Source organism: Carica papaya, chromosome 5 (genome assembly GCF_054855325.1).
Source record: "Carica papaya isolate Zhongbai chromosome 5, ASM5485532v1, whole genome shotgun sequence".
Classification (NCBI taxonomy): Eukaryota; Viridiplantae; Streptophyta; class Magnoliopsida; order Brassicales; family Caricaceae; genus Carica; species Carica papaya.
The window spans coordinates 19216125-19231504 of record NC_142313.1 but is presented as its reverse complement, the minus strand read 5'-3'; the positions used below and the strand labels follow the sequence as shown (position 1 = coordinate 19231504).

General features: G+C 45.2%; 15 pseudogenes; all 15 read left to right on the top strand.

The window, feature by feature from the left end:
- Positions 1–895: 895 nt before the first annotated feature.
- On the top strand, positions 896–1013 carry LOC148254271 (5S ribosomal RNA; annotated as a pseudogene).
- A 2366-nt stretch (positions 1014–3379) lies between these two features.
- Positions 3380–3498, top strand: LOC148254270 (5S ribosomal RNA; annotated as a pseudogene).
- Positions 3499–3702: 204 nt separating this feature from the next.
- LOC148254269 (5S ribosomal RNA) lies at positions 3703–3821 on the top strand (annotated as a pseudogene).
- Positions 3822–5976: 2155 nt separating this feature from the next.
- LOC148254268 (5S ribosomal RNA) lies at positions 5977–6095 on the top strand (annotated as a pseudogene).
- Positions 6096–7603: 1508 nt separating this feature from the next.
- Positions 7604–7721, top strand: LOC148254267 (5S ribosomal RNA; annotated as a pseudogene).
- A 2158-nt stretch (positions 7722–9879) lies between these two features.
- LOC148254266 (5S ribosomal RNA) lies at positions 9880–9997 on the top strand (annotated as a pseudogene).
- A 637-nt stretch (positions 9998–10634) lies between these two features.
- Positions 10635–10752, top strand: LOC148254265 (5S ribosomal RNA; annotated as a pseudogene).
- Positions 10753–10959: 207 nt separating this feature from the next.
- On the top strand, positions 10960–11077 carry LOC148254264 (5S ribosomal RNA; annotated as a pseudogene).
- A 206-nt stretch (positions 11078–11283) lies between these two features.
- On the top strand, positions 11284–11402 carry LOC148254263 (5S ribosomal RNA; annotated as a pseudogene).
- Positions 11403–11915: 513 nt separating this feature from the next.
- Positions 11916–12034, top strand: LOC148254262 (5S ribosomal RNA; annotated as a pseudogene).
- Positions 12035–12242: 208 nt separating this feature from the next.
- On the top strand, positions 12243–12361 carry LOC148254261 (5S ribosomal RNA; annotated as a pseudogene).
- An 855-nt stretch (positions 12362–13216) lies between these two features.
- On the top strand, positions 13217–13335 carry LOC148254260 (5S ribosomal RNA; annotated as a pseudogene).
- A 204-nt stretch (positions 13336–13539) lies between these two features.
- On the top strand, positions 13540–13658 carry LOC148254259 (5S ribosomal RNA; annotated as a pseudogene).
- Positions 13659–13864: 206 nt separating this feature from the next.
- Positions 13865–13983, top strand: LOC148254258 (5S ribosomal RNA; annotated as a pseudogene).
- Positions 13984–15162: 1179 nt separating this feature from the next.
- Positions 15163–15281, top strand: LOC148254257 (5S ribosomal RNA; annotated as a pseudogene).
- The last annotated feature ends 99 nt before the right edge of the window (positions 15282–15380 follow it).

The following is a 15380-nucleotide window of genomic DNA, read 5'->3' as shown; positions in this document are numbered from 1 at the left end:
ATACCAGCACTAGTTCACAGGATCCCATCAGAACTTCGCAATCAAGTGTTCTTGGGCAAGAGTAGTACTAGGATGTGTGACCTTCTGGGAAGTTCTCGTGTTGCACCCTTCTTTCTATAGAGGGGGCGTTAAATGTTATGTGGGACCGGAGCGACGGTCCGCCGGGGCAATTTGCTTAATATTTTTTGCACATTCAGTTAAAACAAATCATGTGATAAGAGTGTCATTGCGAGCACCTTACATAATATAACAACAAAAAACGAGGTGCGGTGGGCGATCCATTCATATGGGCATGAGTCGAGGTGCCGGAGCATTTCGTTTAATATTAGAACTAGAAAAAGAGGTGAGGTGCGCGCACAGCGAATCAAATGACAGGAGGGGAGAGGGAAGGAGAAGGGGCATATGTATTTGCAGCGCAAACAAGAAAGGGTGCGATCATACCAGCACAAGTTCATCGGATCCCATCAGAACTCTGCAGTTATGCATGCTTGGGCGAGAGTAGTACTAGGATGGATTACCTCTTGAGAAGCTCTCGGCTCTCATGTTGCATCCTTCTTTTTACAGACTGGGCGTTAAACGTTACGCGGGATCGGAGCGACTGTTCACTGGTTCATTCGCAAACGTGAGTCATGCCGCCGGGGCATTTTGTTTAATATTTTTCGTGCATTCAATTAAATCCTATCACGTGATAAGAGTGCTTGTGAGCATATTATATAGTAGAACAACAAAAACGAGATGCGGCGCTATCCGTTCATATGGGCACAGGTCGAGGTGCCGGGGTATTTTGCTTGATATTAAAATTAGATGCAGAGGTGAGGTGCGCGCACAGCGAAACAAATGATGGAAGAGGAAAGGGAAGGAGAAGAGTTATATTACTTGTGGCGCAAACTAGAACGGGTGCGATCATACTAGCACTAGTTCACCAGATCCCATCTCAACTCCATAGTTAAGCGTGCTTGGGCGAGAGTAGTACTGGATGGGTGATCTCCTGAGAAGTTCTCGTGTTGCAACCTTCTTTTTGCAGACGGGGCGTTATACATTCAACTGGACCGGAGCGATGGTCCGCCGGTTCATTTGTAAATGTGAGTCACGGCACTGGAAAATTTTTCTTAATATTTTTTCAGCATTCAATTAAAGCGCATCACGTGATGAGAGTGTAATTGTGAGCATCTTAAATAGTAGAACAACAAAAAACGAGAGGCGGCAGGTGATCCGTTCATATGGGCATGAGTCGAGATGGGTCGTTTGACATTACGCACGACTAGAACTATTGTCCACTGGTTTATTCGCAAATGTGAGTCACGGCGCCAAAAAATTATACTTGATATTAGAACGAGAATGAGAGGTGCAGTATGCACGCACAAGGAAAGAAATGACGGGAGGGGGGAGGGAAGGAAAAGGAGTGTATGTATTTGTAGCACGGAATGAAACCAGTGCGATCATACCAGCACTAATGCACGGGATCCCCTTAGAAAAACACAGTTAAGTTTACTTGGGCAAGAGTAGAACTAGGATAAGTGACCTCATCCGAAGTGCTCGTGTTGCACCAATTTTTTTGCAGACGGGTCGTTCGACGTTACGCGCGACTGGAACTAATGTTCGCTGGTTTATTCGCAAATATGAGTCATGGCACCAGGGCATTTTACTTGATATCAGAACGAGAAGGAGAGGTGCAGTGTGCACGTACAAGGAAACAAATGACGGGAGGGGGGAGGGAAGGAGAAGAAGTGTATGTATTTGCAGGGCGGAATGGAACAAGTGCGATCATACCAGCACTAATACACTGGATCCCATCAGAACTCCGCAATATGTGTGCTTGGACTAGAGTAGTAGTAGGATGGGTGACCTCTTGGGAAGTACTCGTGTTGCACCCATTTTTTTGCATATGATTCTTTCGACATTACGCGCGACTTGAATTATGGTCTACTTGTTTATCCGCAAATGTGAGTCACGGCGCCGTAGCATTTTACTGGATATTAGAACGAGAACGAGAGGTGCAGTGCGCACGCACAAGGAAACAAATGACAGGAGGGGGAAGAAAGGAGAAGGAGTGTATGTATTTGCAGCGCGAAATGAAACAGGTGCGATTATACCAGCACTAATGCACTGGATCCCATCAAAACTCTGCAATCAAGTGTGCTTAGGTGAGAGTAGTAATCAGATGGGTGACCTCCAAGGAAGTCCTCGTGCTGCACTAATTTTTTTTCAGATGGGTCGTTCTACGTTACGCGCGACTGGAACTATGGTCTGCTAGTTTATACGCAAATGTGAGTCAAGGCACAGGGGCATTTTAATTGATATTAGAACAAGAAGGAGAGGTGCAGTGTGAACACACAAGGAAACAAATGATGGAAGGGGGGAGGGAAGGAGAAGGAGTGTATGTATTTGCAGCGAGGAATGAAACAGGTCCAATCATGCCAGTACAAATTCACCGTATCCCATCAGAACTCTGCAGTTAAATGTGTTTGGGCGAGAGTAATATTAGGATTGGTGACCTCTTGAGAAGTACTCGTGTTGCACCCATTTTTTTGCATATGGGTCATTCGACGTTACGTGCAACTGGAACTATGGTCTGCTAGTTTATTCGCAAATATGAGTAACAGGGCTGAGACATTTTACTTGATATTAGAACGAGAATGAGAAGTGCAGTGTGCAAGCACAAGGAAACAAATGACGGAAGGGGGGAAGGGAATCAGAAGGAGTGTATGTATTTGAAGTGCAGAATGAAACATATACAATCATACTAGTACTAATGCACCGGATCCCATCAGAACTCTGCATTTAAGTTTGCTTGGGCGAGAGTAGTACTAAGATTGGTGACCTCCTCGGAAGCACTCGTGTTGCACCCATTTTTTTACAGATGGGTCGTTTGACGTTACACGTGACTGTAAATATGGTCAGCTTATCTATTCGCAAATTTGAGTCACGGCACCGAGCCATTTTACTTGATATTAGAAGGAGAAGGAGAGGTGCAGTATGCACGCACAAGGAAACCAATGGCGGGAGGGGGGAGGGAAGGAGAAGGAGTGTATGTATTCGCAGGGCATAATGAAACATGTGCCATTATACCATCACTGATTCACTGGATCCCATCAGAACTCCTCTGTTAAATGTGCTTGGGCGAGTGTAGTACTAGGAGTGGTGTCCTCCTAGGAAGTCCTCGTGTTGCACCTATTTTTTTCAGATAGAGAATTCGACATTATGTGCGACTGGAACTAGGTTCTGCTGTTTTATTCGTAAATGTGAGTTAAGGCACTGGGGTATTTTACTTGATATTTGAATGAGAATGAGATGTACAGTGTGCACGCACAAGGAAACAAATGACGGGAGCGGGGAGGAAAGGAGAAAGAGTGTATATATTTGCAGCGCGGAATGAAACAGGTGCGATCATACCAGCACTAATGCACCGGATCCCATCTGAACTCCGCAGTTAAGTATGCTTGGGCGGGAGTAGTCCTAGGATGGGTGACCTCTTGGGAAGTCCTCGTGTTGCATCCATTTTTTTTCAAATGTGTCGTTCGCGTTACGCCTGACTAGAACTATGGTCTGCTGGTTTATTCATAAATTTGAGTCAGGGTGCCAGGATATTTTACTTGATATTAGAACGAGAAGGAGAGATGCAGTGTGCACGCACAAGGAAACAAATGACGGAAAGGGGAGGGAAGGAGAAGGAGTGTATGTATTTGCAGTGCGGAATGAAATTGGTGTGATCATACCAGCACTAATGCACTGGATCCCAACAGAACTCCGCAGTTAAGTGTTCTTGGGTGAGAGTAGTACTAAGATGGGTGACCTCCTGGGAAGTCCTCGTGTTGCACCCATTTTTTGCAGATGGGTCGTTCGACGTTACGCGCGACTGGAACTACGGTCGACTGGTTTATTCACAAATGTGAGTCACGGCGCTGAGGCATTTTACTTGATATTATAACGAGAAGCAGAGGTGCAGTGTGCACGCACAAGGAAACAAATGACGAGAGGGGAGAAGGAAGGAGAACCAGTGTATGTATTTGCAGTGAGGAATGAAACAGGCGTGATCATACCAGCACTAATGCACCAGATCCAATTAGAACTCTGCAGTTAAGTATGCTTCGGCGATAGTAGTACTCGGATGGGTGACCTCCTAGGAAGTACTCATGTTGCACCAATTTTTTTGCAGATGGGTTGTTCGACGTTACGCGCGACTGGAACTATTGTTCGCTGGTTTATTCACGTATGTCAGTCACAACGTCGAGGCATTTTTCTTAATATTAGAAGGAGAAGGAGAGGAGCAGTGTGCACACACAAGGAAACTAATGACGGGATTGGGGAGGAGAGGAGAAGGAGTGTATGTATTTGTAGCATAGAATGAAACAGGTGCGATCATGACAGCACTAATGCACCGGATCCCATCAGAACTCTACAATTAAGTGTGCTTGGGCGAGAGTAGTAATAGGATGGGTGGCCTCCTAGGAAGTCCTCATTTTGCACCAATTTTTTTGCAGATGGGTCGTTCGATGTTACGCGCGACTAGAACTATGGTCCGCTGGTTTATTCACAAATGTGAGTCATGGCGCCAGGGCATTTTACTTGATATTAGAAAGAGAATGAGAGGTGTAGTGTACACGCACAAGGAAACAAATGATGGGATGGGGGAGGGAAGGAAAAGGAGTGTATGTATTTACAGTGCAAAATGAAACAGATGCCATTATACTATCACTAATTCATCGGATCTCATCAGAACTCTGCAGTTAAGTGTGCTTGTGCGAGAGTTATACTTGGATGGGTGACCTCTTGGGAAGTACTCGTGTTGCACCCATTATTTTGCAAATGGGTCGTTCGACGTTACGCGCGACTAGAACTATGGTCCGCTGGTTTATTCACAAAAGTGAATCATGGCATCAGGGCATTTTACTTGATATTAGAACGAGAAGGAGAGGTGTAGTGTGGACGCACAAGGAAATAAATGATGGGATGGGGGAGGGAAGGAAAAGGAGTGTATGTATTTACAATACAAAATGAAACAGATGCCATTATACTATCACTAATTCACCGGATCTCATCAGAACTCCGCAGTTAAGGGTGCTTGGTCGAGAGTAATACTAGGATGGGTGACCTCTTGAGAAGTCCTCTTGGTGCACCTATTTTTTTTACAGATGGGTCGTTCGACGTTACGCACGACTTGAACTATGGTCCGCTGGTTTATTCATAAATGTGAGTCACGGTGCCGGGGCATTTTACTTAATATTAGAACGAGAAGGAGAGGTGCAGTGTGCGCGCACAAGGAAACAAATGACGGAAGGGATGAGGGAAGGAGAAAGAGTGTATGTATTTACAACGCAAAATGAAAGATGTGCGATCATGCCAGCACTAATGTACCGGATCCCGTCAGAACTCCACAGTCAAGTGTTATTGGGCGAGAGTAAGACTAGGATGGGTGACCTCCTGGGAAGTCTTTGTGTTGCAGTTATTTTTTTGCAAATGGGTTGTTCGACGTTACGCGCGAATGGAACAATGGTTCGCTGGTTTATTCGCAAATGTGAGTCTCGGTGCCAGGGTATTTCACTTGATATTAGAATGAGATGGAGAGGTGCAGTGTGCACGCACAAGGAAACAAATGACGGGAGGGGGGAGGGAAGGCGAATGAGTGTATGTATTTGCAGCGTAGAATGAAACAGGTGCCATCATACCATGATTAATTCACCGGATCCGATCAGAACTCCGCAGTTAAATGTGCTTGGGCGAGTGTAGTACTAGGAATGGTGACCTCCTGGGAAGTCCTCGTGTTGCACCAGTTTTTTTCAGATGGGGAGTTCGACGTTATGCGCGACTGGAACTATGTTGCGCTGGTTTATCTGCAAATATGAGTCACGGTGTCGGAGAATGTTACTTGATATTAGAACGAGAAGGAGAGGTGCAGTGTGCACGCACAAGTAAAGAAACAACGGGAGGGGAGAGGGTAGGAGAAGGAGCGTATGTATTTGCAGCGCGGAATGAAACAGGTGCGATCATACCAGCACTAATACACCGGATCCCATCAGAACTCCGCAGTTAAGTGTGCTTGGGCGAGAGTAGTGTTAGGATGGGTTACCTCTTGGGAAGTACTCGTGTTGCACCCATTTTTTTGCAGATAGGTCATTCGATGTTACGCGCGACTAGAACTATGGTCCGCTGGTTTATTCACAAATCTGAGTCACGGTACCAGGGCATTTTACATGATATTAGAACGAGAAAGAGAGGTGCAGTGTGCACGTACAAGGAAAAAAATGACGGGAGGGGAAGGGAAGGAGAAGGAGTGTATGTATTTGCAGCGCGAAATGAAACAGGTGCGATCATACCAACACTAATGCACCATATCCCATTAGAACTCCACAATTAAGTGTGCTTGGGCGAGTGTAGTACTAGGATAGGTGACCTCCTTGGAGGTCCTCGTGTTGCACCTGTCTTTTTCTTAATATTTTTCGTGCATCCATTTATAGTTCACTACGTGATAAGAATGTCATTACGAGCATCGTAAATAATAGAATAAGCAAAATAGAGGTGCGGTGTTGGTCCATTTATCTGGGTGTGAGTCGAGAAAATGGGGCCTTTTTCTTGATATTACAACAAGAAGTAGAGCTGCGGTGTCCACACAGAGCGAAACAAATGATGGGAGGGGGGAGGGAAAGAGAAGGGGTATATGTATTTAAAGTGAGGAATAAGACGAGTGGGATCATACTAGCACTAATGCATCGTATCCCATCATAATCTGCAGTTAAGCGTGTTTGGTCAAGAGTAGTACTAGGATGAGTGACCCCCTGGGAAGTGCTTGTGTTGCACCCGTCTTTTTGTGGACAGGGCATCAAACGTTAAGCGCGACCAAAGCCATAGTCCGCTGGTTCATTTGTAGGCGTGAGTCGCCGCGCCCCAGCATTTTGCTTACTTTTTTTTGTGCACTCATTTATAGTCCACCATGTGATAAGAGAGTCATTACGAGCATCTTACATAATAGAACAACAAAAAAAAAAGATGTGGCAGGTGGTACTTTAATCTGGGCATAAGTCGCGGCGCTGGGGTATTTTTCTTGATATTAGAACTAGAAACAGAGATGCAGTGTGCGTGCACAGTGAAAAAAATGACGGGAGAGGGGAGGAAAGAAGAAGGGGTATATGTATTTGCAATGTGGAATGGAAGAGGTGCAATCATACCAGCACTAATGCACCGAATCCCATCGAATTATGCACTTAAGCATGCTTGGGTGAGAGTAGTACTAGGATCGGTAACCTCTTGAGAAGTCATCGTGTTGAACAGTCTTTTTGCAAATGGGGCATAAAACGATACATGTGATCAGAGCCACAATCCGCTGGTGTGGATCGCATCGCCAGAAAATTTTACTTACTATTTTTTCATGCATTCTTTTATAGTCTACCACGTGATAAGAGTGTCATTACGAGCATCTTACATAGTAAAATAAAGAAAAATGAGGTACGGTGGGCGGTCCTTTCTTCTGGCATGAGTCGAGGTGTCGGGGCATTTCGCTTGATATTAGAATTATAAACAGAGGTGCAGTGTGCGCGCACAGCTAAAAAAATGATAAGTGGGGGGAGGGAAGGAGAAGGGGTATATGTATTGCAGCGCGGAATGGAAGTGGTGCAATCATACTAGCATTAATACACCAGATCCCATCGAACTCCGTAATTAAGCGTGCTTGGGTGAGAGTAGTACTAGGATGGGTGACCTCCTGGAAAGTTCTCTTATTGCACCCGTCTTCTTGCAGACTGGGCGTCAAACGTTACGCGCAATCGGAGCCACAGTCCGCCGGCATGAGTGGTGATGTTGAAACATTTTGCTTAATATTTTATGTGCATTTATTTGTAGTCCACCACGTGATAAGAGTCTAATTACAAGAGTCTTACATAGTAGAACAACAAAAACAGAGGCACAGCGGGCCTTCGTTTTTCTGGGCGTGAGTCAAAGCGACATGGTATTTCGCTCTATATTAGAACTAGAAGCAAAGATGCGGTATGCCCGCACAACGAAATAAATTATGGGAGGGGGGAAGGAAGGAGAAAGGCTATATGTATTTGCAGTGGGGAATGGGACAGTTGCGATCATAGAAACACTAATGCACAGGATCCCATCAAAACTCAGTAGTCAAGCGTGCTTGGGCCAGATTAGTTCTAGGATGGGTTACCTCCTGGAAAGTCCTCGTGTTGAACCCATCTTTTTATAGACAGAGTGTTAAACATTAAGTGCGATTGGAGCCACAATCTGCCAATGTGAGTCGTGGGGCCTAAAAATTTTGCTTAATATTTTTCGTACATTCATTTATAGTCCACCACGTGATAAAAGTGTCATTACGAGTATTTTACATAGTATAACAATGAAAAATGAGGTACGGCAGGCAATCCATTCATCTGGGCACGAGTCGAGGTGCCTGGGTATTTCGCTTGATATTAGAACTAGAAACAGAGGTGTTGTATGTGCGCACAATAAAATAAATGATGGGAGGGGGAGGGAAGGAGAAGGGCTATATGTATTTGCAGCATAGAATGGAAGGGGTGTGATCATACCTGCACTAATGCACTGGATCCCATCGAATTTGGTAGTTAAGTGTGCTTGGGCGGAAGTAGTACTAGGATGGGTGACCTCCTGGAAAGTTCTCATGTTCCACTCGTTTTTTCGCTGACAGGACATTAAACATTATGTGCGATCAAAGCAATTGTCCCTCGGAGTGAGTCACAATGCCAAGACATTTTTCTTAATATTTTTCGTGCATTCATTTATAGTTCACCACGTGATAAGAGTGTCATTATGAGTATCTTACATAGTAAAATAACGAAAAACGAGGTGCAGGGGGTAGTCCATTAATCTGGGCGTGAGTCAAGGCACCGGAGCATTTTGCTCTATATTAGAACTATAGGCAGAGGTACGGTGTTCGTGCATAGCAAAATTAATAACAGGGGGGAGGGAGGGAGAAGGGGTATATGTATTTGTAGCGCAAAATAGAAGAGGTGTGATCATACTAGCACTAATGCACCAGATCCCATCGAACTCCGTAGTTGAGCGGGCTTTAGCTAGAGTAGTACTAGGATTGGTGATCTTTTAGGAAGTCCTCGTGTCGCGCCCGTCTTTTTACGGATGGGGTGTTAAACGTTATGCGCAATAGGAGCCATAGTCTGCCGGCATGAGTCGTGGCACCAGAATATTTTTCTTAATATTTTTCGTGCATTCATTTATAGTCCACCACATGATAAGAGTGTCATTACGAGCATCCTACACAGTAGAACAATGAAAAATGAGGTACGACAGGCGGTCCGATTATTTAGGCGTGAGTTGAGGTGCCCAGACATTTCCCTTGATATTAGAACTAGAAACAGAGGTGTAGTGTGCATGCACAGCGAAACAAATGATGGGAGAGGGGAGGGAAGGAGAAGGGGTATATGTATTTGCAGCACGAAATGGAAGGGGAGCGATCATACCAACACTAATGCATCGGATCCTGTCGAACTCCAGAGTTAAGCGTGCTCTGGTGAAAGCAGTATTAGGATTGGTGACCTCTTGCGAAGTCCTCTTTTTCCACCCGTCTTTTTAGGGATGGGGCGTTAAATGTTACGCGTGACCGGAGCAACAGTCCACCAGTGTGAGTCACAGTATTGGGAAATTTTGCTTAATATTTTTCATGCATTCATTTATAGTCCATCACGAGATAAAAATGTCATTACAATTATCTTATATAGTAGAACAATGAAAATAGAGTTGTGGCGGGCGGTCTGTTCATCTGGGCATGAGTCGAGATTCCTTGGCATTTCGCTTGATATTGGAACTAGAAACGTAGGTGTGGTGTGCGCGCACAACAAAATAAATGATGAGAGGGGAGAGGGAAGGAGAAGGGGTATATGTATTTGTAGCGCGGAATGGAAGGGGTGCGATAATACCAGCACTAATGCATCGGATCCCATCGAACTTCGTAGTTAATTGTGCTTGGGCGAGAGTAGTACTAGGATGGGTGATCTCCTAGGAAGTTCTCATGTTGCACCCTTCTTTTTGCAGATGGGGTGTTAAATGTTATGCGGGACTAGAGCAACAGTCGCCGGTTAATTCGCAAACGTGAGTCACGGCGCCGGAGCATTTTTTTTAATATTATACGTGCATTCAATTATAGCCCACCACGTGATAAGATTATTATTACGAGCATCTTACATAGTAGAACAACAAAAAAGTAGGTGCGGTGGGTGTTCTGTTCATATAGACATGAGTCGAGGCGTCGGGACATTTCACTCGATATTAGGCGACGGTCCACCAGTTCATTCCTAAACATGAGTAACGGCACCGGGGCATTTTGTTTAATATTTTTTGCGCATTTAATTAAAGCCCACCACGTGATAAGAGTGTCTGCAAGCATATTATATAGTAGAACAACAAAAAACGAGAAGCAGTGGTGACCTCCGGGGAAGTTCTCGTGTTGCAACTATTTTTTTCATATGGATCATTCGACGTTACGCGCCACTAGAACTATTGTCCGCTGGTTTATTGACAAATGTGAGTCACGGTGCCGGGGTATTTTACTTGATATTAGAACGAGAAGGAGAGGTGCAGTGTGCACGCACAAGGAAACAAATGATGGGAGGGGGGAGGGAAGGAGAAGGAGTGTATGTATTTGCAGCGCGGAATGAAACAGGTGCAATCATACGAGCACAAATGCACCAGATCCCATCAGAACTCTGCAGTTAAGTGTGCTTGGGCGAGAGTAGTACTTTAATGGTGACCTCCTGGGAAGTCCTCGTGTTGCACCCTTTTTTTTTCAAATGGGTCGTTCGACGTTATACGCGACTGGAGCTATGATCCGCTGGTTTATACACAAATGTGAGTCACGGTGCCGGGACATTTTAATTGATATTAGAACGAGAAGGAGAAGTGCAGTGTGCACGCACAAGGAAACAAATGACAGGAGGGGGGAGGGAAGGAGAAGGAGTGTATGTATTTGCAGCGCAAAAGTAAAAATGGTTCGATCATACCAGCACTAATGCACTGGATCCAATCAGAACTCTGCAGTTAAGTGTGCTTGGGCGAGAGTAGTACCAGGATGGGTGACCTTCTGGGAAGTTTTGTGTTGAACTCATTTTTTTGGAGATAGGTCGTTCGACGTTACGCGTGACTGGAACTATGATCCATCGATTTATACGCAAATGTTAGTCACGGCGATGGGGCATTTTAATTGATATTAAAACGAGAAGGAGAGGTGCAGTGTGCACGCACAAGGAATCAAATAACGAGAGGGGGGAGGGAAGGAGAAGGAGTGTATGTATTTGCAGCGCAGAAGTAAACAGGTGTGATCATACAAGCACTAATGCACCGGATCCCATCAGAACTCAGCAGTTAAGTGAGCTTGGACGAGAGTAGTACTAGGATGTGTGACCTCTTGGGAAGTCCTCGTGTTGCACCCAATTTTTTTCAAATTGATCGTTCGATGTTACACGCGACTAGAACTATTATTTGCTGGTTTATTTGCAAATGTGAGTCACGGGGCCGAGGCATTTACTTGATATTAGAATGAGAAGGAGAGGTGAAGTGTGCACGCACAAGGAAACAAATGACGGAAGGGGGAGGGAAGGAGAAGGAGCGTATGTATTTGCAGCGCGAAATGAAACGGGTGCAATCATACCCTAGATCCTATCAGAACTCCACAGTTAAGTGTGCTTGGGTGAGAGTAGTACTAAGATTGGTGACCTCCATGGATGTCATTGTGTTGCACCCATTTTTTTTCAGATGGATCGTTTGACGTTACGCGCAACTAGAATTATGGTCCGCTGGTTTATTCGCAAATGTGAGTCACGGCACCGTGGCATTTTAATTGATATTAGACTAGAAGGAGAAATGCAGTGTGCACGCACAAGAAAATAAATGACCGGAGGCGGGAGGGAAGTAGAAGGAGTGTATGTATTTGTAGTGCGGAAGCAAGGTGCGATCATACCATCACTTGTGCATCGGATCCCATCAGAACTCCGTAGTTAAGTGTGCTTGGGTGAGAGTAGTACTAGGATGGGGGGCCTCCTTGGAAGTCTTCATGTTTCACCCATTTTCTCGAAGATGGGTTGTTCGACGTTTCACGCAATTTGAACTATGGTCCGCTGGTTTATTCGCAAATGTGAGTCACGACACCGAGGCATTTTAATTGATATATTAGAACGAGAAGAAGAGGTGCAGTGTGCACGCACAAGGAAACAAATTACTGGAGGTGGGAGAGAAGAAAAAGGAGTGTATGTATTTGCAGCACGGAAGTAAACAGGTGCGATCATACCAGCACTAATGCACCCGATCCCATCAGAACTCTGTACTTAAGTGTGCTTGGGCGAGAGTAGTACTAGGATGGGTGACCTCTTGGGAAGTCTTCGTGTTGCACCCATTTTTTTACAGATGGGTCGTTCGACGTTACGCACAAATTGAACTATGGTCCGCTTATTTTTTCACAAATGTGACTCACGGCACTGAGGCATTTTACTTGATATTAGAATGATAAGCAGAGGTGCAGTGTGCACGCACAAGGAAACTAATGACGGGAGTGGGGAGGGAAGGAGAATGAGTGTATTTATTTGCTGCGCAAAATGAAATAAGTGCGATCATGCCAACACTAATGCACCAGATCCCATAAGAACTCCACAGTTATGTGTGCTTGGGAGACAGTAGTACTCGGATGAGTGACCTTGGGGGAAGTTCTCGTGTTTCACCCATTTTTTTTCAGATGGCTCGTTCGACATTACCGCGAATGGAACTATGGTCCGCTAGTTTATACGCAAATGTTAGTCACTGCACCGGGGCATTTTAATTTATATTAGAACGAAAAAGAGAGGTGCAATGTGCACGCACAAGGAAACAAATGACGGGAGAGGGGAGGGAAGGAGAAGGAGTATATATATTTGCAGCGCAGAATGAAACAGGTGCCATTATACCATCACTTATTCATCGGATCCCATCAGAACTCTGTAGTTAAATATGCTTTAGCGAGTGTAGTACTAAGAGTGGTGACCACTTGGGAAGTCCTCGTGTTGAACCCATTTTTTTGCAGATGGGCCGTTCGACGTTACCTGCGACTTAAACTATGATCCGCTGGTTTATTCGCAAATGTGAATCACGGCACCGAGGAATTTTATTTGATATTAGAACGAGAAGGAGAGGTGCAGTGTGCACGCACAAGGAAACAAATGACGGGAGGGGGGAGGGAAGGAGAAGGAGTGTATATATTTGCATTGCAGAATGAAACAGGTGTGATCATACTAGCAATAATGCACCGGATCCCATCAGAACTCCGCAATTAAGTTTGCTTGGGCGAGAGTAGTACTAGGATGGGTGACCTCCTAGGAAGTCCTCATGTTGCACCTATTTTTTTGCAGATGGGTCATTCGACGTCACGCACAACTAAACTATTATCCGCTGGTTCATTCGCAAAAATGAGTCACGGTGCTGGAGAATTTTACTTGATATTAAACAAAAAGCAAAGGTGCAGTGTGCACGCATAAGGAAACAAATGACAGGAGGGGGGAGGGAAGGAGAAGGAGTGTATGTATTTGCAGCGCAGAATAAAACAGTTGCGATCATACCAGCACTAATGCACCAGATCCCATCAGAACTCTGTAGTTAAGTGTGCTTGGGCGAGAGTAGTACTAGGATGGGTGATTTCCTGGAAAGTCCTCTTGTTGCACCAATTTTTTTGCAGATGGCTCGTTCAACGTCACGCGTGACTGGAACTATGATCCGCTAGTTTATTCGTGAATGTGAGTCACGATGTCTGGGCATTTTACCTGATATTAGAACGAGAAGGAGAGATGCAGTGTGCACGCACAAGGAAACAAATGACGGGAGGGGAGAGGTAAGGAGAAGGAGTGTATGTATTTGCAGCTCGGAATGAAACATGTGCGATCTTACCAGCACTAATGCACCAGATCCCATCAGAACTCCGAAGTTAAGTTTGCTTGAGCGAGAGTAGTACTAGGATGGGTGACCTCCTGGGAAGTCCTCGTGTTGCACCCATTTTTTTGCTGATGGGTCCTTCGACGTTACGCGCGATTGGAACTATGGTCCACTGGTTTATTCGCAAATGTGAGTCACGGCGCCGGGACATTTTAATTGATATTAGAACGAGAAAGAGAGGAGCAGTGTGCACGCACAAGGAAATAAATGACAGAAGGGGGGAGGGAAGGAGAAGGAGTGTATATATTTGGACCGAAGAATGAAATAGATGCAATTATACCATCACTAATTCACTGGATCCCATCACAACTTCACAGTTAAATGTGCTTGGGCGAGTGTAGTACTAGAAGTGGTGACCTCCTAGGAAGTCGTTGTGTTGCACCTATTTTTTTCAGATGGGCATTCGACATTATGCGCAGCTGGAACTATGGTCCGCTGGTTTATTCACAAATGTGAGTCACTATGCCGAGCCATTTTAGTTGATATTAGAATGAGAAGGAGAGGTACACTGTGCACGCACAAGGAAACAAATGATGGGAGGGGGGAGGGAAGGAGAAGGAGTATATATATTTGCAGCGCAGAATGAAACTGGAGCTATCATACCAGTACTAACGAACCAGATCCCATCAGAATTTCGCAGTTAAGTTTGCTTGGGTGAGAGTAGTACTAAGATGGGTGACCTTCTGGGAAGTCCTTATGTTGCACCCATTTTTATGCAGATGGGTCATTCGATGTTACGCACAAGTGGAACTATGGTCTGCTAGTTTATTCACAAATGTGAGTCACAGAGCCGGGGCATTTAACTTGATATTAGAACGAGAAGCAGATGTGCAGTGTCCACGCACAAGGAAACAAATGACGGGAAGTAGGGAAGAAGGAGAAGGAGTATATATATTTGCAGCGCTACCTGATACAGACGTGATCATAACTGCACTAATGCACCGTATCTCATGAGAACTCTAGAGTTAAGTGTGCATGGGCGAGAGTAGTACTAGGATGGGTGACCTCCTGGGAAGTCCTCGTGTTGCACCTGTATTTTTGCAAATTGGTCCTTCGACGTTACGCGCGACTGGAACTATGGTTCGCTGGTTTATTCGCAAATGTGAGTCACGGCACCGGGGCATTTAACTTGATATTAGAATGAGAAGGAGAGGTGGAATGTCCACGCACAAGAAAACAAATGACTGGAGGGGGGAGGAAAGGAGAAGGAGTGTATGTATTTGCAGCGCGACCTGAAACAGGTGCGATCATGCCAGCATTAATGCACCGGATCCCATCAGAACTCCTCAGTTAAGTGTGCTTGGGCGAGAGTAGTAGTAGGATAGGTGACCTCCTGTGAAGTCCTTGTGTTGAACCCATTTTTTTGTAGATGGGTACTTCGACGGTACGCGTGACTGGAACTATGGTCCGTTGGTTTATTCGCAAATATGAGTCACGGCGCCGGGGCATTTTAGTTG